Source organism: Schistocerca cancellata, chromosome 9 (genome assembly GCF_023864275.1).
Source record: "Schistocerca cancellata isolate TAMUIC-IGC-003103 chromosome 9, iqSchCanc2.1, whole genome shotgun sequence".
Taxonomy (NCBI): Eukaryota; Metazoa; Arthropoda; class Insecta; order Orthoptera; family Acrididae; genus Schistocerca; species Schistocerca cancellata.
The window spans coordinates 32830402-32852444 of NC_064634.1; the positions used below are offsets into that span (position 1 = coordinate 32830402).

General features: G+C 42.7%; 1 pseudogene; it reads left to right on the forward strand.

Moving 5' to 3' along the window:
* Positions 1–20395: 20395 nt before the first annotated feature.
* LOC126102802 (U4 spliceosomal RNA) lies at positions 20396–20551 on the forward strand (annotated as a pseudogene).
* The last annotated feature ends 1492 nt before the right edge of the window (positions 20552–22043 follow it).

Genomic DNA, 22043 nt, shown 5'->3' on the forward strand with positions numbered 1-22043 from the left:
TCGAGTAAGGAAGATTTTTGGTGAGGTAAGTGATTTGTGAAAGGTATAGGTTAATGTTAGTCAGGGCCATTCTTTTGTAGGGATTTTTGAAAGTCAGATTGCGTTGCGCTAAAAATATTGTGTCAGTTTAAGCACAGTCTTGTATAATTTTTCAAAGGGGACGTTTCATAAGTTATAGGAATCTCCTAACTCTAAAAACGTAAGCCTTCCATAACCGCCGTCTAAGAGCGCACGAAAAAAGCACCACACACTCACCACCAGCACTGCGACTCTGCTGCGATTAAACTCTGTCCGAAACACAACCTGCCTTGCCTCCAAGCACCGAGAGCGGAAAACTTGGAAGGCGAGAAGTGAACAGCCCACAACACGAATCTTTGCGTGGCACTAGGCGTCTCCTCCAATCAGGAGCCAGGAGAGACGACACGTGATCGCGGTTTCTCAAAATTTGCCATCCGTTTAACGTCTCAAATGCTGGACGAAAGCCTCCCTGTCGTACGGTCTTGGAGAGCCAGTCGCGAGAATCTCCGACACGAAAACCCTCCCATATAACGCGTCCCCCCCCCCTCCCCCCCTCAGAATGACGCCTCGAACTAGTTTTGAAATTTGAGCTGCCGTTCCCAGGCCTCTGCCACAAAGCTACACCAACAAAACCCACCAGAATTGGGAACGGGTAGGCGGTGCTGATGCTGATGCTGACGCTGAATAAAATTATTTTTTGTAAGTCGCTGGATGCAAGGCGATTCGTTTGTTGACGGCTTTAGATTACAGTCATCAACAAAAAAATCAGAAAAGGTTACGAAAAACAGAAGAGCAGAACAATGAATATGGCTCAAACCAATACGTTAGCAGAGTTCATGAAAGTCACGTACCAGTGCAGGCAGAAGAACTTCATACAGACAATGCGTGTCTTGGGAATGTGACATATCGTCACTAAACTGTAAAAGATGTGAGACAGTATCGAAGATAACGTGGCGCCCAAGAAGTAGCGCTAGTTGTGAGTAGTAACACAGTAAAGAAATACATAACGTATTTACCAAGTGCGGTTCTGAATGGAGTATGCAAACGCAGTGAAATTAAAAATGTAACATCATCAAAAAGATGATAATATGTAAACCAAAAATGTATTTGTATCTTAGCCATCTTTATCTCTTCATCGTGCTACACTTGCGTTTTCTTTTAACCTTCTCAGACTTTCCGTTTACGGTTCAAATGGTTCAAATGGCTCTGAGCACTATGGGTCTTAACATCTATGGTCACCAGTCCCCTAGAACTTAGAACTACTTAAACCTAACTGATCTAAGGACATCACACAACACCCCGTCATCACGAGGCAGAAAAAAATCCCTGACCCCGCCGGGAATCGAACCCGGGATTTCCGTTTATGAATATAATCGAAAGGCGTCAGTAAAGGAGCCTCCTCACATCCAGTGACTTACAAATATTAATTTTTATTCATTGTCCATAACAACACTGTTTACCCATTTTAATTCATAAAATGGACGCATACCTCTTGCGTAACAATATGTAACACCTTGTATTCATCAGAATTTACCAACATGTATGCATTTGTATTTACACCCGCAATCATTTAGCACAGCGATCACCCAGTTTTAGTGACAAGTGGTTGCAGTTTCATAATGTGCTAAATTATGTTTTGTACACAGACATGATAAACATGAGGCGTAGAACCGGCTGACGTGGCCGAGCGGTTCTAGGCGCTTCAGTCTGGAACCACGCGACTGCTACGGTAGCAGTTTCGAATCCTGACTCGGGCATAGATGTTTGTGATGTCCATAGATTAGTTAGGTTTAAGTAGTTCTAAGTTCCAGGGGACTGATGACCTCAGATGTTAAGTCCCATAGTGCTCATAGCCATTTTTAGATGAGGCATAGAAGTAATCTAGAAAGTCCTGCAGTTACTGTCTTCAATTCTGCAGAAGAGTTTCATTTGTATTTAATTTGTTCGAAGCATCTCACCAAGTGTTTAAACTCTTACTTCACCAAGGATGTCACTGCCGAAAATGAACCTGTATGTTCCTTGATCATTGTGTGTGTGTGTGTGTGTGTGTGTGTGTGTGTGTTTTGTCATTCGCACCGTACCAACTTTACAGCGTATAAATAGGACTGTACACGGTTATGTGTGCGCAAATAACGTATAGCAGTCGGAGGCAACAGGAAATCCTGTTAACCCATCCCACACGCAAGCAAAACTCGGGAGTCAAACGGATCTACCGCCGGCCTGTTTTTGGCAGCCGGCAGATGAAACTCCGTTCTTCACGTCAGCATTGCAAACCTCACGCGTAAACCGACCGGCCCCTAATCATAACCTCCCTGTTTCGCCACAGAAAGTGGCTCTTCGCGCGATGTTGGCAGCCCCGGACAACGACCTGTCGCAGGGCCTGAATGCGACAAGTTGACAATCGCTTTGTCAGCAGAGGGGGCCTTTCACCACCCCCGTTCGCTCCGCGTCTGAACCACCAGCACCACCACCAGCGCCCCTGACTCTGAGTTATTCATCCCTGCATTAATTGAAAAGAATTATTAAAAAATAGAGTAAACGAGCACAAAGCAAATGTTTCACTCGAATTACGCGGTTGCATCGGCTTTCGGGCGCGCTGCTGCGTCAGTGACAAAGGAAAAAAAAATACGCCTGTTAAAAAAAAAAAGACAGGCCTGGTGATATTTGTTTTCATTAAGCGGTGAACCATGATGTGGCCCACGAAGCAAATCTGTATGCCCGAAAAATTGTTAGTGGCAAATAACATGCGGATTATCTCGGAGCTCGCATACAGAGAGGCGGTTTTGTTTGCAGAGGTGTCTCCTACAAACCTGTTTCCCATTTAACACTAGTAATCGGTGGATAATTTTCCGGTAATGGAGGAACGATTAGAGAGTTCGATTTGAATTCCATTTTCGTTTATGAATAAAACTTAACAATGAAAATCATTCGCAATTGGAAAAGCTGTAGCATCGAGAACATCAAGGAATGCAAAAAACGAAACACGAATATCATTGAAACATCGGCGCACACCTTCCACTGTGGATAACTAATTTGAAGAAATACAGTGACCTGCCAATATCTGTGCAGGTTTATTTGTATCATTCATCTACAAACTCCGCAATACATTTATATCTTCGTCAGAACAACCTTTCTATCGGCTGCTTTTTGAACGATGCAGCTTCCATGTGCAATACAGCTACTTATTAACAGACACTTTCCTGGAGCTGACTACTTACATTTAATTAATAATTAGCTGCACTTACTATTGCACGACGTATATAAAACCTTTACATATCATCAATTTTCGCCGATATTTTTTCATTTTATTAACGATGCTCAAGCAGCAAGAGACGTACATCACACGATAAAAATGCAGCAACACCTGATGGAACACTGGGCCGTATTTATCATCGGTAGGGCGCGAGCGAGGAAAGTTTTAAAACATGAACTTTCGTAACAGCTTAAAACTATCTGCCGTACGAGAAGAGAAGTAGGAGATATGTTACTCCCTATCATAAGGCTACTATTTCTTGCTCATGTCAGTCACATGATGCCAAATTACTGCAATATGACATATTCTCATACACTAAAATGATTGACCTGCTGCATTTTACTGTCCCACGAGCGATAGAGCGCTTCTGTTTCTGACGATATGTTATTTCTGGGCTAAATTTAGCCTACTGACCATCTTATAACATACAGTCATACAAGAACACTAATTCCTTCCATAATTTCCAGATTGTAGTAACGTTGAGACCCTCTCACGCTGACAACGGTATCGTTCTCGCTTCCCGCGCCCGGGTTCCCGGGTTCGATTCCCGGCGTGGTCAGGGATTTTCTCTGCCTCGTGATGACTGGGTGTTGTGTGCTGTCCTTAGGTTAGTTAGGTTTAAGGGGCTCCGGAACGCCCTATACTTGCAATGTTAAAATAACGCTTATAAATTACATCTTTCCTCACAAAGTATTTGAGGTAGGAAGTTGAACTTTTTACAGATTATTTATTGGAATATGGGCTACAACTTAACATAGGGATTTTACAAAATTTTAGTTCAGTTATTAAAGATTTTTTTTCAATTGTAATGAAAATTCACAACATTTTTTTGCAATTTTTTATTTATATATTCAAAAATATACAGTTTTTTGGAAAAAGGCTGTGTTAAATTATGCAGAAGGTACTGTGTAACATTTACTGAAAGTTTGAAACAAATATGTTTGGAAGATCCATAGAAAACATGTAATTAGTATGAGAAAATAAAAGTTTTGGGAATCGAGCGACAAAGATTGGATTAACTTTTTAGTGCATTCCAGGTCCATAGGATGGATTATCTTCATCCTCTGCAAACTCCTCCTCCAACTTCCTCTTGTTCCTCCTCCTGTTTACTCTTGCTTGTATTTCTAGACTCTTTACAGCCCTGTCTGCAGCCCGAAGGCGTTCCTTGTCTAAAGCAAGCATCGCTCGTACCATGTTAGAACCTATCTTCATTCCCATATTTCTAAATACCTTGCACCTTACAATGTTGCCATCATTGAAAGTCGCAACAGCATCATACACACCAAAGTGAAGTGTTTCTATTCCAACAAATACAGTCTTGGGGATTCTCGACCTTATAACACTATTTACACTTTCATTGGGGTTTTGAGTTTTTCCGTGAATACACTTTTTCAACAGTTCGGGTGCTGCTAAGTCTCTGAAAATAGGTTAGCCACAACACATACTTTATCTCACATCACTAAAATGTACCTGATGAACACGGACGTTAATAATAACACCATTTGACAGCAGTTTAACAGCGCCACAGTGGGTCACGCCCATGTAGAACACATTTCAAATTTTTTTTTTAAAATAGTTGTATTCTTCGGAATTGAATAAATTATATATCTATTAAAAGGTAATAGTCTGCAGATTCAGAAAACGCAAAAAAGTAAAAATCGAACTCTTCATGATTTTGAGCCTGTCCGGAGCCCCTTAAGTAGTTCTAAGTTCTAGGGGACTGATGGCCATAGATGTTAAGTCCCATAGTGCTCAGAGCCATTTAAACCATTTTGAACCATGGTGACAACGGAAGTTTTCAACTGAAGTTCGCACTTTCTAACTTTCGCTACGTGCGTTTCTTTCCGTAGTCCACGTGCAGTAGCAGCTCAGAATCAGATAACGCTAACCAGATAACGACCTCAAGCCGGCGATGTGTGATCCTGGAAAACATCTCCGTAAAGAATTGAACGTAAACGACTGCTGCTTTCGGTTTACTGTCTTGTAAGAGATGGTTAATCTGCAGAAGACAGTCAAGATATAGACTCTCCTACAATAAGGCCAGTAGCGGTTTTGGCGGAGGATAGCCATTCACTGTTATCTAAGTTTTGTAGAGGATAGATCGAAGATACTTAAGGTACCCATAGTTCGAATATAAATACATAACAAGCTACAGCGCTCGTTTACTGGAGCTATCAGATAATTATATCGCCAGAAACTGCGTATAACTCTCTTTGTTCTTCAACCATCGACAAAACGTTCTCCTCTTAATCCTGTCAAAAATATCGCTTGGAGAATGGATACGTATCTAGAATACCTTAGTGGTCAACACAGTACTGTTTCAAAACTGAAGTTTCCTGAATTTCATGGCTGTGTGTCTTCCATTTTGGTTATAACAGCAATCCTCATGTAACAGCTCGTAGCTATTTCTTTCCAGCACATTTAAGTACTTGTACCATCCACAATGTGGCAGGTGAAACGTCGAATCATTTTTACCAATTCTTCCATACGCGGTAGCTTTTCAATAAGAAGCCGGCCATTGTGACCGAGAGGCTTTAGGCGCTTCAGCCTGGAACCGCGCGACCGCTACTGTCGCCGGTTTGAATCCTGCTTCGGGCATGGATGTGTGTGATGCCCTTAGGTTACTTAGGTTTAAGTAGTTCTAAGTTATAGGGGAATGATGACCTCAGATGTTAAGTCCCATAGTGCTCAGAGCCATTTGAACCATTTTTTCAGTAAGAAACAGGACAAAAGTAGATAATGTATTAACACTGAATCCTTCCCACGTCCCCCTTTCCTCGTGTCGCTTGCAACTACTCATCTCCCATTCCACTACATGTTGTTCTCCTAGTCGATTTCCCTTAGCCATTAAATCCGTTCTTCTGTCCAGCTGCTCCTTCCTATAATCTGTAACTAACATTTAACGTCAAATTATCCTGAATCTACTACAATATGACTGCAGCACTTGGTCCTATATCGTAGAAATTTGTTGGAAAAAAAACTGACTGGAGACTGATCACTATGAAACATGCAAACGAAAACTGTAGCTGCATATATTAATTATAAATTAAAGACTTGCTTTCTCTCTGAACCGTTGTTTTTAGTACATAAGTGATGAAGAAGGGTATAGAATATTTCCGAGACTTAAGCGCTCACGCATACCAGCGGCATTCACTGCTCAGTTCAATAACAGATGTCAAATGGATTGTCTAAAATGGATCGATCATAAGCGTAAGTAGTTGGCGTAGGTATTTCCATGATTTGACGAATGCAAAGATTGAGGAGTGATACTAAACTTGAGGGTGAAATGATATCAGTGATACGATTTGCAGGTGACCCTGCTGTCCTCAGCAAAAACGAGAAATAGTTTTGTGACCTGCAGATCGCAATGAAATAATGCGTGCAGAAGACAGACTCAGAGGAAATCACAGAGAAGCAAAAGTAACTGGAGTACCAGAATTGAGATTAGTGAGAAACTTTTGATCAGACTTGGGGTAACGCCGTAGACTAAGTGATGGATTTTTGCTGCATTGGAGATAGTTTAATGAAAGTCGGAAGAAACAGTATATGAAGCACACTGTCACACGCAAAGAGAGCACTACTTAATTAGAGGTCTACTAGTATCAAACACATGCCTTACTGTTATTGTTGTTGTGGTCCTCAGTCCAGAGACTGGTTTGATGCAGCTCCCCATGCTACCCTATCTTGTACAAGCTTCTTCATCTCCGAGTAACTACTGCAACCTACATCATTCTGAATCTGCTTAGTGTATTTATCTCTTGGTCTTCCTCTACGATTTTTACCCTCCACACTTCCTCCATCACTAAATTGGTGATCCCTTGATGCCGCAGAACGTGTCATTCTAACCGAGCCCTTCTTCTAGTCAAGTTGTGCCACAATTTCCTCTTATTCCCTATTTTATTCAATACCTCCTCATTAGTTACGTGATCTAGCCATCTAATCTTCAGCGTTCTTCTGTAGCATCCCATTCCGAAAGCTTGTATTCTCTTCTTATCTAAACTATTTATCGCCCATGTTTCACATCCATACATGGCTACACTCGATACAATACTTTTAGAAAAGACTTCCTGACACTTAAATCTATACTCGATGTTAACAAATTTCTCATCTTCAGAAATGCTTTTCTTGCCATTGCTATCTTCTCTACTTCGACAATCATCAATTATTTTGCTCCCCAAATGGCAGAACACCTCTACTACTTTAAATGTCTCATTTCCTAATCTAATTCCCGCAGTATCGCCCGATTTAATTCGACTACATTCCATTATCCTGGTTTTGCTTTTGTTGATGTTCATCTTATATCGGCCTTTAAAGACACTGTCCATTCCGTTCAACTGCTCCTCCAGTGCTTTGCTGTCTTTGACTGAATTACAGTGTCATCGGCAAAAATTAAAGTTTGTGTTTCTTCTCCATGGATTTTAATTGCTACTCAAAATTTTCTTGTTTTCTTTACTACTTGCTCAATATACAGACTGAATAACATCGGGACAGGCTACAAACCTGTCTTACTCCCTTCCCAACCATTGTTTCCCTTTCATGCCCGTCGACTCTTACAACTGCCATCTGGTTTCTGTACAATTTGCATATAGCCTTTCGCTCCCTGTATATTACCCCTGCCACCTTCAGAATTTGAAAGAGAGTATTCTAGTCAACATTGTCAAAAGCTTTCTCTAAGTCTGTAAATGCTAGAAACGTAGGTTTGAATTTCCTTATCCTATTATCTAAGGTAAGTCGTACTGTCAGTATTGCCTCACTTGTTCCGACACTTCTACGGAATCCGAACTGATCTTCCCCAAGATCGGCTTCTACCAGTTTTTCCATTCGTCTCTAAAGAATTCATGTAAGTATTTTGCTTCCGTGACTTATTAAACTGATAGTTCGGTAATTTTCACACCTGGCAACACCAGCTTTCTTTGAGATTGAAATTCTTATATTCTTCTTGAAAACTGAGGCTAATTCGCCTGTCTCATACATCTTGTTCACCAGATGGTAGAGTTTTGTCATAGCTGGCTCTCCCAAGTCTATCAGTAGTATTAATGGAATGTTGTCTACTCCCGGGGCCTTGTTTCGACTCAGGTCTTTCAGTGCTCTTTCAAACTCTTCACGCAGTATCATATCTCCCATTTCATCTTCATCTGCATCCTCTTCCATTTCCATAATATTGCCATCAAGTATATCGTCCTTATATAGACCGTCTATATACTCCTTTCTGCTTTCCCTTCTTTGCTTAGAACTGGTTTTCCATCTGAGCTATTGATATTCATACAAGTGGTTCTCTGTTCTCCAAAGGGCTCTTTAATTTTCGTGTAGGCAATATCTATCTTACCCCTAGTGATATATGCCTCTTCATCCTTACATTTGTCCTCTAGCCATCCCTGCCTAGCCATTTTGCACTTCCTGTCGATCTCATTTTTGAGACGTTTGTATTCCTTTTTATCTACTTTATTTACTCCACTTTTATATTTTCTCCTTGCATCAATTAAATTCAATATCTCTTTCGTTATCCAAGGATTTCTACTAGCCCTCGGCTTTTTACTTACTAGATCCGCTGCTGCCTTTACTATTCCGTCGCTCAAAGCTACCCATTCTTCTTCCACTGTATTTCTTTCCCCTGTTCCAATCAATTGTTCCCTTATGCTCTCTCTGAAACCCTCTACAAGCTTTGGTTCTTTCTACATCTACATTTATACTCCGCATGCCACCCAACGGTGTGTGGCGGAGGGCACTTTACATGCCACTGTCATTACCTCCCATTTCTGTTCCAGTCGCGTATGGTTCGCGGGAAGAACGACTGTCCGAAAGCCTCCGTGCGCGCTCGAATCTATCTTACATTCGTGATCTCCTCGGGAGGTGTAAGTAGGGGGAAGCAATATATTCGACACCTCATCCAGAAACGCACCCTCTCGAAACCTGGCGAGCAAGCTACACCGCGATGCAGAGCGCCTCTCTTGCAGAGTCTGCCACTTGAGTTTGCTAAACATCTCCGTAACGCTATCACGGATGCCAAATAACGCTGTGACGAACCGCGCCGCTCTTCTTTGGATCTTCCCTATCTCCTCCGTCAACCCGATCTGGTACGGATCCCACCCTGATGAGCAATACTCAAGTATAGGTCGAACGAGTCTTTTGTAAGCCACCTACTTTGTTGATAGACTACATTTTCTAAGGACTTTCCCAATGAATCTCAACCTGGTACCCGCCTTACCAACAATTAATTTTATGTGATCATTCCACTTCAAATCGTTCCGCACGCATACTCCCAGATATTTTACAGAAGTAACTGCTACCAGTGTTTGTTCCGTTATCATATAATCATACAATAAGTGATCCTTCTTTCTATGTATTCGCAATACATTACATTTATCTATGTTAAGGGTCAGTTGCCACTACCTGCACCAAGTGCCTATCCACTGCAGATCTTCCTGCATTTCGCTACAATTTTCTAATGCTGCAACTTCTCTGCATACTACAACATCATCCGCGAAAAGCCGCATGGAACTTCCGACACTATCTACTAGGTAATTTATATATATTGTGAAAAGCAATGGTCCCATAACACTCCCCTGTGGCACGCCAGAGGTTACCTTAACGTCTGCAGACGTCTCTCCATTGAGAACAACATGCTGTGTTCTGTTTGCTAAAAGCTCTTCAATCCAGCCACACAGCTGGTCTGATATTCCGTAGGCTCTTACTTTGTTTATGAGGCGACAGTGCGGAACTGTATCGAATGCCTTCCGGAAGTCAAGGAAAATAACATCTACCTGGGAGCCTGTTCTAATATTTTCTGGGTCTCATGAACAAATAAAACGAGTTGGATCTCACACGATCGCTGTTTCCGGAATCCATGTTGATTCCTACAGAGTAGATTCTGGGTTTCCAAAAACGACATGACACGCGAGCAAAAAACGTGTTCTAAAATTCTACAACAGATCGACGTCAGAGATATAGGTCTATAGTTTTGCGCATCTGCTCGACGACCCTTCTTGAAGACTGGGACTATCTGTGCCCTTTTCCAATCATTTGGAACCTTCCGTTCCTCTAGAGACTTGCGGTACACGGCTGTTATCAGGGGGGCAAGTTCTTTTGCGTACTTTTTGTAGAATCGAATTGGTATCCCGTCAGGTCCAGTGGACGTTCCTCTGTTGAGTGATTCCAGTTGCTTTTCTATTCCTTGGACACTTATTTCGATGTCAGCCATTTTTTCGTTTCTGCGAGGATTTAGAGAAGGAACTGCCGTGCGGTCTTCCTCTGTGAAACAGCTTTGGAAAAACGTGTTTAGTACTTCAGCTTTACGCGTGTCATCCTCTGTTTCAATGCCATCATCATCCCGGAGTATCTGGATATGCTGTTTCGAGCCACTTATTGATTTAACGTAAGACCAGAACTTCCTAGGATTTTCTATCAAGTCGGTACATAGAATTTTACTTTCGAATTCACTGAACGCTTCACGCTAACTTTGACATCGTTTAGCTTCTGTTTGTCTGAGAGGTTTTGGCTGCGTTTAAACTTGGAGTGAATCTCTCTTTGCTTTCGCAGTAGTTTCCTAACTTTGTTGTTGAACCACGGTGGGTTTTTCCCGTCCCTCACAGTTTTGCTCGGCACGTACCTGTCTAAAACGCATTTTACGATTGCTGTGAGCTTTTTCCATACACACTCAACATTTTCAGTGACGAAACAGAAATTTTCGTTTTGATCTGTTAGGTAGTCTGAAATCTGCCTTCTATTACTCTTGCTAAACAGATAAACCTTCCTCCCTTTTTTTATATTCCTATGAACTTCCGTATTCAGGGATGCTGCAACGGCCTTATGATCACTGCTTCCCTATTCTACACTTACAGAGTCGAAAAGTTCGGGTCTGTTTGTTATAAGTAGGTCCAAGATATTATCTCCACTAGTCGCTTCTCTGTTTAATTGCTCGAGGTAATTTTCGGATAGTGCACTCAGTATAACGTCACTCGATGCTCTGTCCACACCGCCCGTCCTAAACATCTGAGTGTCCCAGTCTATATCTGGTAAATTAAAATCTCCACCTAAAACTATAACATGCTGAGAAAATTTATGTGAAATGAATTCAAAAATTTTTCTCAGTTGCTCTGCCACTAATGCTGCTGAGTCGGGAGTTCGGTAAAAGGAGCCAACTATTAACCTAGCTCGGTTGTTGAGTGTAACCTCCACCCATAATAATTCACAAGAACCATCCACTTCTACCTCACTACAGAATAAACTACTACTAACAGCGACAAACACGCCACCACCGGTTGCATGCAATCTATCCTTTCTAAACGCCGTCTGTGCCTTTGTAAAAATTTCGGCAGAATTTATCTCTGGCTTCAGCCAGCTTTCTGTACCTAAACCGATTTCAGCTTTGGTGCTTTTTATCAGCGCTTGAAGTTCCACTACTTTACCAATGCAGCTTCGACAGTTTACAATGACAATACCGATTGCTGCCTGGTCCCCGCATGTCCTGACTTTGCCCCGTACCCTTTGAGGCTGTTGCCCTTTCTGTACTTGCCCGAGGCCATCTAACCTAAAAAACCGCCCAGTCCACGCCACACAAGCCCTGCTACCCGTGTAGCCGCTTGCTGCGTGTAGTGGACTCCTGCCTATCCAGCGGAACCCGAAACCCCACCACCCTATGGCGCAAGTCGAAGAATCTGCAGCCCACACGGTCGCAGAACCGTCTCAGTCTCTGATTCAGACCCTCCACACGGCTCTGTACCAAAGGTCCGCAGTCAGTCCTGTCGACGATGCTGCACATGGTGAGCTCTGCTTTCATCCCGCTAGCGAGACTGGCAGTCTTCACCAAATCAGATAGCCGCCGGAAGCCAGAGAGGATTTCCTCCGATCCATAGCGACACACATCATTGGTGCCGACATGAGCGACCACCTGCAGATGGGTGCACCCTGTACCCTTCACGGCATCTGGAAGGACCCTTTCCACATCTGGAATGACTCCCCCTGGTATGAACAAGGAGTGCACATTGGTTTTCTTTCCCTCTCTTGCTGCCATATCCCTAAGGGGCCCCATTACGCGCCTGATGTTGGAGCTCCCAACTACCTGTAAGCCCACCCTCTGCGACCGCCCGGATCTTGCAGACTGAGGGGCAACCTCTGGAACAGGACAAGCAGCTATGTCCGTCCGAAGATCAGTATCAGCCTGAGACAGAGCCTGATACCGGTTCGTTAGACAAACTGGAGAGGCTTTCCGTTCAGCCCTCCAGATTGTCTTTCGCCCCCTGCCACACCTCGAGACGACCTCCCGCTCTACCACAGGTGAGGGACCAGCCTCAATGTGGGCAGTATCCCGGGCAGCCACAGTCGTAGTCCGATAGGGGGATGCGTGGGGCGAGCTGGCCGTCCCCGACAAACCCCCATCCGGACCCCCACAGTGATGCCCATTGGCAACAGCCTCAAGCTGTGTGACCGAAGCTAACACTGCCTGAAGCTGGGAGCGAAGGGATGCCAACTCAGCCTGCATTCGAACACAGCAGTTGCAGTCCCTATCCATGCAAAAAACTGTTGTGCAAAGAACGTCTGAACTAATCTGCAGAGAGCACAAACAATTCGACACAAAATTTAAACGGTTATTAAAATACAAGATTGCCTAATAGATGCAGTAATGCTGCTACTTGCACACTGCTGACACACTGCTCGGCGGCGGAAGGAGACTACGCGATTTTACACTATTCAGGTACTAAAAGGCGATGCTACACTCTCAGATACTATAATACTCCCGAAATTTATGAATTAAACAATGCAAGTACCAGAAACACGCAAAGGAATTAAGAATTAAACTATGTAACAAATAAGTGAACTATGAGTATACGACTTGCTGCTGCAGCTGCTTATCCAACGACGGCAGGGAGCACACTGGCTATGACCAACCTACACTGGCCGTACAAAACAAAAACAGAAGCCAGACGACTACGCGATTTTACACTATTCAGGTACTAAAACGCGATGCTACACTCTCAAATACTATAATACGCCCGAAATTTATGAATTAAAGAATGCAAGTACCAAAAACACGCAAAGGAATTAAGAATTAAACTATGTAACAAATAAGTGAGCTAATCTGAATCTGTTCATTCAGATCCCAGCTTCTTAATTTCCCACTGTAGAGAATGAAAAATAAACCACATTCACGTCAAATAAGTTTCGAATAGCTGACGTAAATTCCACTGGGACGAATAGTAACCAGGGAGAATGAAACAGAGATAAAGCGTTTCCGCAACACCATTAACTGCTTAGATACAAAACTTCCTGGCAGATTAAAACTGTGTGCCGGACCGACATTCGAACTCGGGACCTATGCCTTCCGCGGGCAAGTGCTCTACCAACTGAGCTACCCAATAACGACTCACACCCCCTCATCACAGCTTTACTTCTGCCAGTATATCGTCTCCAACCTTCCAAACTTCACAGAAGCTGTCCTGCGAATATTGCAGAACTAGCACTCCTGTAAGAAAGATATTGCTGATACGTGGTTTCGCCACAGCCCTGGGGATGTTTCCAGAATGAGCTTTTCACTCTGCAGCGTAGTGTGCGCTGATATGATAAAGTCACCAATTCTGTTTATTTAACAGAATCTACAGTATTTTGGTACTGTCATAGCAGAATAGCAAGAAAGGATATCAATGACGTCATTTGCTACTCTAGCCTTAAAAAAATACGTTGAATATGGTGATCTTCGTCAGCCTTTGTTCGTTTGAATGGCACGACAGGTAGACATTTATTCCAGGGAAACTAGCAACGAAGAGACAAGCGATACCTGATGCATACTTTATTCAAAGACAAAATTTATGCTGAAGTCGTCGCTATTTATGACGGTCCTCTGGACACTACAGAAGATGTGACGTGGTTCTTAATAGGGTGTGTTATCACGGCTGTCGGTTTGGCGTGCCCCGAAAGGTGCTACCATGCTGGCCAAGGGAGTTAGTAAGGAGTTCCTGTGCTGGGGTGTTTCATTCCTCCACTCTTCGCGGGTGACAACAGATGGACGGTCGTTTGTGCGTGTGGACGTGCTGCAGTGAATCTCGCCAAAGCGTCCCACAAGAGCTCGGTGGTATTTAAGTAGAGGGACAAGCAAGCCACTCCATTCACCGAATATTCTCTCGTTCCAGGAGCTCCTCCACCTGGTGCTGTTCGATACAGTCGCGTTTTGTAATATATAAAAATGAAGTCAGGGTTGAATGTACGCCTGGAAAGAGATGGAGTATAGCGTGACAACAAGTCGACCAGTGAATGTCACGTGTTCAAAGAATTGTAGATCACTGCGCCAATGAAATATTTTGCCTCGCCACGATCACGTCTGACATATTTTCTAGATCCATTAAGTGTTCCCGCCTCTCGCAATATGACGGTACGTCCAGGATCACTACTCAGATTCAATGTGTTCTCCACCCGTGAAGAGCTCGCGACCGCACTCCTCGTTGGTTCAGTCCACCATCGCAAACGGTGTCGCCGATTGGTGGATATCAACAGAAGACAACGTAATGGGCGCTGGACAAATAGAGCAGCCCCATGCACTTTCCGTACCACTATGGAGCGTGTGATTGCGTGTCTTGCAGTCCTGTTACATGTGCTACTAATTGCATCCGTGGTTTAAGATCGATGCCTTCTTGCCTGTTGTCCAAAGTAGCGGTAATATACTGCTGTAGTTGAGAGTGGTCGATTACCTCCTATCCTGTGGCCGGCAGCGCCTATGATTCGGAACGCTCCTCGTGCATAAGAAACCATGCTGTGAGCAATACCGAACTCCAGGGCTACGCTCGTTACGCTGAGTTCGTGTTCGCCGGCCGGAGTGGCCGAGCGGTTCTAGGCGCTACAATCTGGAACCACGCGACCACTACGGTCGCAGGTTCAAATCCTGCCTCGGGCATGGTTGTGTGTGATGTCCTTAGGTTAGTTAGGTTTAAGTAGTTATAAGTTCTAGGGGACTGATGACCACAGCAGTTAAGTCCCATAGTGCTCACAGCCATTTGAACCATTTTTTTGAGTTCGTGTTCCCATTTCCTATGTTTATTTCCTGTGTGAAGTCATCAATAAACTGTGCTTGGACCATGGCGTAACGGAGAACAACACCACGGTATACTGGGTACGTTCGGTGACTAAAAAACAATGTCTTATCCAGATTCAGCTGTCTCGTATAGCAGGTCCAGCTCATTGCGCGAGTCGCGCAGACATCATACCATGTGACGTCCAGCTTTCTGTAAGCGACTGGGATTCCTGCAGCGACATGGTCCCGCACTCCCCCTCAAAAAAATGGTTGGTTCAAATGGCTCTGAGCACTATGGGACTGAACAGCTGTGGTCATCAGTCCCCTAGAACTTAGAACTACTTAAACCAAACTAACCTAAGGACATCAAACACATCCATGCCCGAGGCAGGATTCGAACCTGCGACCGTAGCAGTCGCGCGGTTCCGGACTGCGCGCCTAGAACCGCGAGACCACCGCGGCCGGCTCTCCCCCTCATTTTCACCCAGTATTTAATAAGTTGCGTTAACGTATCGTTCTTAAGTTTTGCAGAAAAGTGTGCAACTGATGCCAGAGACGAACTGGCAGTTTGTCACAAACCTACATTTATTTGCCTCATTTTTCCGAAATGTATGAGCAATATGCTTAATCAAACATTCACTATGTTTAGCTTCGAAATAGACTGTTTAAAATATGGTACCTGCTTAATTGATATCCTCACGGATAGAACTGCTTTGCTGATTAAGATGGAGACTCCAAAATGAAATTTTCACTCTGCGCTGATATGAAACTTCCTGGCAGATTAAAACTGTTTGCCGGACGGAGATTCCAGTTCGGGACCTTTACCTTTCGCGGGCCACTGCCCTGCCAACTTAGCTACCCAAGCACGACTCACGACCCGTCCTCACAACTTTATTTTCGCCAGTAGAGTGGAGTTTGGAAGGTAGGAGACGAGGAATTGGCTCAAGTAAAGCTGTGAGGATGGGTCGCGAATGGTGCTAAGTTGGGAGAGCACTTGCCTGCAAATGGGAAAGGTCACGATTTCGAGTCTCGCTGCGGCACACAGTTTTTTATCTGCCACCAAGTTTCAAGATGGAGACTGTCTCCGTGAGTATTTATTGATGTAGGTGTTCGGTATTGGAGGTCAAGTCGAAACTTCTCTTTACAACTCTCAGGCGGAGGGATACAAGTTGGAGAGAAAAATGCGGCGCAGTTTCTCTGCGAAGCTCCTCTGCTGTCCAGTGATCTCTATCTAAACTCGATATCGAACTCAATCTGTCAAAGATTTCGGGTTAAATACCCCCATACATTGTCTCTTACTCAGCTGCAATATGGGTGCCACGAAGTGACAAAAAACACAAAATAAAATAATTTCAAATTTTTCAATCCCATGAACCAACTGTGTCGCATGTTACAAATTTCTGGAGAAGAACAAGATCAACTGCTTCAAGACTAGTGTTAAAATCGGTGATCCAGATATGGGCGAGCTTACCAGAAAATTTGATTCTGCATTATTTAACTTACGCTATGCTCGAACATTCCGTTGTCGTACAAAATAACTACGTAAGATGCAGCACAAACCGATAAGTTAAGCTCTATATTAGCCAAACCTTTAAATATGTGTATTTCCCAAACTACAGAGTTGCAAAATATGTATACGCTTGTTAAATAAGCTGTAAATCCTGTACTATGCCGCGTCATTGTGTAACTGTAGTTAGTTGCGCTGATGAAGACCGCAGTAACGTCGGTCGAAACGCCAGTATTTCAGTTGCCTTAATGTTTCAAAATAACGTGGCCTAATTGGTTTTACTCTGGACATGGAACCTTACGAATATTAATAGCTGGTTGGTTGACTGATTTGGTGGGGGTGGGGGACCAAACAGTGAGATCATCGGTCCCATTGGATTAGGGAAGGATGGGGGACGTAGACGGCGGTGCCCTTCCAAAGGAACCATTCCGGCATTTGCCTGAAGCGATTTAGGGAAATCACAGAACACCTAAATCAGAATGGCCGGACGCGGGTTTGAACCGACGACCCGCCAAATGCGAGCCCAGTGATATTATTAATAAATCAAGTACTTATTAAGTATAAACTGCTATTAAAATGAACAGAGGGACCTAGATCTGTACCTAAAAGAAAATACAATATTAAATAATTGATGTTTGAATTTACACATTGTCTACTAGCTCTTACGTTGCCACTTAATATAAGAGAGACATGTACAAAAATGGGAAAATGCTTAGACAGGTATCACTAAAAATCGTAAGATTTAGGAAAATTACCTGTTTTTACTTGTGTTTCATGTGGGCCCTTTCGACAACACAGATGTACGAGTACAGGGTGACAGATGATGGTTTTTAGGATTAATGCTGCAAACACCGTGCTTATCGTCGCAGGTTCGAATCCTGCCTCGGGCATGGTTGTGTGTGATGTTCTTAGGTTAGTGAGGTTTAAGTAGTTCTAATTTCTTGATGACTGATGACCTCAGCAGTTGAGTCGCATAGTGCTCAGAGCCATCTTTGAACCGTACTTGTCAAAGGCAACGAAATATTTCCAGACCTATTAATTTTATGTTAAAGTTTGGAGGAACAAAGCTGCGAGAGAAATTGTAAAATTTGTGATGTAAGGAATTATTTTGGGTATGCACTTACTTACTATGCTGATCACACAAATCGAGGTCGGTCTTAGGCCTCGCCAATCTACATCTACGTCTACATCTACATGGTTACTCTCCAATTCACACTTAAGTGCCTGGCAGAGGGTTCATCGAACCATTTTCGTACTACTTCTCTACCATTCCACTCTCGAATGTCGCGTGGGAAAAAGAAACACTTAAATCTTTCCGTTCGAGCTCTGATTCCTCTTATTTTATTATGATGATCATTTCTCCCTACGTACATGTTATAAGTGCACCAAACGTGTGTCTTCGGAACGTTCTGCTTTTGTCTGTAGCAAATGTGCAATAGCAAAAGCCACCAGTAAATACCAGTAAAAGTATTATTTTGAAAGTATTTATACCTCAAAAGTAATTCACATCATAAGTAACCAAAATAATGTCAGTTTATGCCAATTTAAACAACACGGGCCAGGGAGGCCTGACTGGTAGGCAACGCTAAGCAGATTTTCTGATAGACAGAGGGTTGAAACTGCCTGCCGGACAGAGACTCGAACTCGAAATCTTTGCCTTTCGCAAGCAAAGTGTCGGTCTGTCAACAAATTCGTGTTGTGGCTAGAAGATCGGAATTTAATAACCGTGCAAAAATAAAATAAAATGAAAATGGTCAATCTTAGGTGGTGTGCGCCTCATACTTCCAACGCGTTTCTCAGGTTTGTAACATATCGTCCAAAATTTTAGAAAGCGTGATATGCCGAGTCACTAATCAGAGAAGTAGTCGTCAGCTTAGATCCTGATATGGAGGTTAGGACGAAGGCAGTGGGATCGTTAGCACCAACCCTTAGCCATATTCTTAAATTTGTTCAATCTTTTGAAACAGCTTCGTCAGCGCAAGGAACTTTCAGTTATGAGTTGAAAGTAACACAAATAGCAGTAAGACGCGTTGTAACCGACGTGCATCTGATGAAATTTTGCTGCCATCTTCTGTTGACGCAATAACAGGCAACAAAGTAGATCAACAGTAAAAAATTCTGTGTAAGTGCGTGTGTGACTAGTGCACCTAGGGTTATGTGCGTAGATACTTCACCCATCCCAGGAATCGGAAATTCCGATTGTTTTTGCCTGTTACTGACATCTATTCTAGCGAGATGTGCAAATATGTGAGTGAAATGGCCGCATTTTTTATTTGTATTCACGTATAAGTTTAAACAATTTTTACCGCCAAGGGACCAAAGATCTTACAAGGGAAGTCCACGACATTGGGATCAGAGATTTACTTCAAGCTTTGTACACCTTTAGTAGGCCACTAAAACAACATATTGAGTAAGTAGTGAGGCACACTACTCTGGCAGTTCCGAGAAAACCGCAAGAGAAGTTTTACGCGTCTATTATGTGGCTGTGTACCTACGCGTAGAGGCAGGACGTTACAGTTCATGGTGGGTAAGGGGCTCCGAAAAGGCTCAAAATCATGAAAAGTTCAATTTTTACTTTTTTGCGTTTTCTGAATCTGCAGACTATTACCTTTTAATAGATATATAATTTATTCTATTCCGAAGACTACAACTAATTTTAAATTTTTTTTTGAAATGTGTTCTACATGGGCGTGACCCACTGTGGCGCTGTTAAACTGCTGTCAAATGGTGTTATTATTAACGTCCGTGTTCATCAGGTACATTTTAGTGATGTGAGATAAAGTATGTGTTGTGGCTAACCTGTGATGGTTCAATATATATCGCTGGTGTGATTGTCGTTTGTTTCATGTTTATTTACTCTGTCGTTATCTCGAAAATATTCGTAATTAATTCTGTTTCTTGAGTCTCTGTTTTGTTGAAGTATAATAATGAGTAAAAGTAAAGTTATTGGAAATCCTCTGAAGGCTTTTAAGAAAAGGAGAAATGTTGGAAAGCCAAAGGTATGTGTTATTACTGTAAATAATAACAATCTAACATGGTACGAGAGATGCTTGCTTTAGACAAGGAACGCCTTCGGGCTGCAGACAGGGCTGTAAAGAGTCTAGAAATACAAGCAAGAGTAAACAGGAGGAGGAACAAGAGGAAGCTGGAGGAAGAGTTTGCAGAGGATGAAGATAATCCATCCTATGGACCTGGAATGCACTAAAAAGTTAATCCAATCTTTGTCGCTCGATTCCCAAAACTTTTATTTTCTCATACTAATTACATGTTTTCTAAGGATCTTCCAAACATATTTGTTTCAAACTATCAGTAAATGTTACACAGTACCTTCTGCATAATTTAACACAGCCTTTTTCCAAAAAAACTGTATATTTTTGAATATATAAATAAAAAATTGCAAAAAAATGTTGTGAATTTTCATTACAATTGAAAAACAATCATCTTTAATAACTGAACTAAAATTTTGTAAAATCCCTGTGTTAAGTTATACCCCATATTCCAATAAATAATCTGTAAAAAGTTCAACTTCCTACCTCAAATACTTTGTGAGGAAAGATGTAATTTATAAGCATTATTTTAACATTGCAAGTATAGGGCGTTCCGGAGCCCCTTAAGTGGCACCTGTGCACAGTGGCAATATCGTAACCATTGAAGTACAACTGAGGTGCGATTATTGCTAGTTGAAAACATTTACAAATACTCCGGCAGAGAGATGGGAAATACCATCCCTGTGGCAATTCTTGGTAGCTGCTATGGGGCTGGTCACATCCGGCAGGGTAGCTCAGTGTGTTCGGTCATAAGCTTAGCTGCCCTTAGTGAACGGATCAACGATGAACCTGAACTGGTCTCATGGGATGTCCGTCCCGAACAATTACAACGGACAAAAGCGAACAAAATGAGATTTTTAAAATAAAGTAATTAGCGTTCGAGCTTCGTAAGATGAAAATGTCTGTGGCGACGGTTCGACCCCGCTCGAACATAATTATTGATCTGTTTTTCTTTCCATCACTGGTCATATTATTTAATTTACATGAAATATAAGACGTGATATAATGAAACAAAACACTTGTATTTGCGTGAAGTATTTGCTCGAAGGTTCAATTTATGTTTTCCTTGTCTGTATGACAAATACCATCCTGCAACGTGTGATGCCGAGAGCATATCCGACGAGTATTTGTGCATTACTGTTGTCCTCTGGCACATTGTGACTAACTTTAATACAGATCGTGAATAACGTCATTCGGATCATTATTTGTCGAAGTTTGACTTAGTCCTTCCAAGACTGTCACTCGTCCTTGAAATTTTAATTACAAATAGTAAATTCTCATTTAACATACGAAATACGGTACAACCTCACGGAAATGCTCGTGGTTTCTTTCGTTATATTACAGCTCAAATGTAATACAAATTAAGTAATGGGACCAGAAAGGAAACAAACACAGATTGAAAAATGAGTGTCGCTGGGATTCGAACCGCCACCCCGTCCACTACCACATGACCAATACGACGTTTTACGTGGGTCGCCTTCGCTCACGTACATCAGTAACATAACAGACGTACAATATTTCTCTTGCGATTTTCTAGGAATTACCAGAGTGCTGTGCCATACATTATGTTGTTTGAATGGCCTGACAAAGGTGCACAAAGTTTGATCTAAATCCGTGGTCCCAAAGTCGTGGCCTCCATTTGTAACTGTTGTTGTTGTTGTGGTCTCCAGTCCAGAGACTGGTTTGATGCAGCTCACCATGCTACTCTATCCTGAGCAAGCTTCTTCATCTCCCAGTACCTACTGCAATCTACATCCTTCTAATCTGTTTACTGCATTCATCTCTTGGTCTCGCTCTTCGATTTTTACCCACCACGCTGCCCTCTAATACTAAATTGGTGATCCCTTGATGTCTCAGAATATGCCCTACAACTGATCCCTTCTTCTAGTCAAGTTGTGCCACAAATTTCTCGTCGGCCGGAGTGGCCGTGCGGTTCTAGACGCGACAGTCTCGAACCGAGTGACCTCTACGGTCGCAGGTTCGAATCCTGCCTCGGGCATGGATGTGTGTGATGTCCTTAGGTTAGTTAGGCTTAATTAGTTCTAAGTTCTAGGCGACTCATGACCTCAAAAGTTAAGTCGCATAGTAAAAATAAAAAATAAATAAAATTAAAAATTCAATACCTCCGCATTAGTTATGTGATCTACCCTTCTAATCTTCAGCATTCTTCTGTAGCACCACATCTCGAAAGCGTCTATTCTCTTCTTGTCAGAACTATTT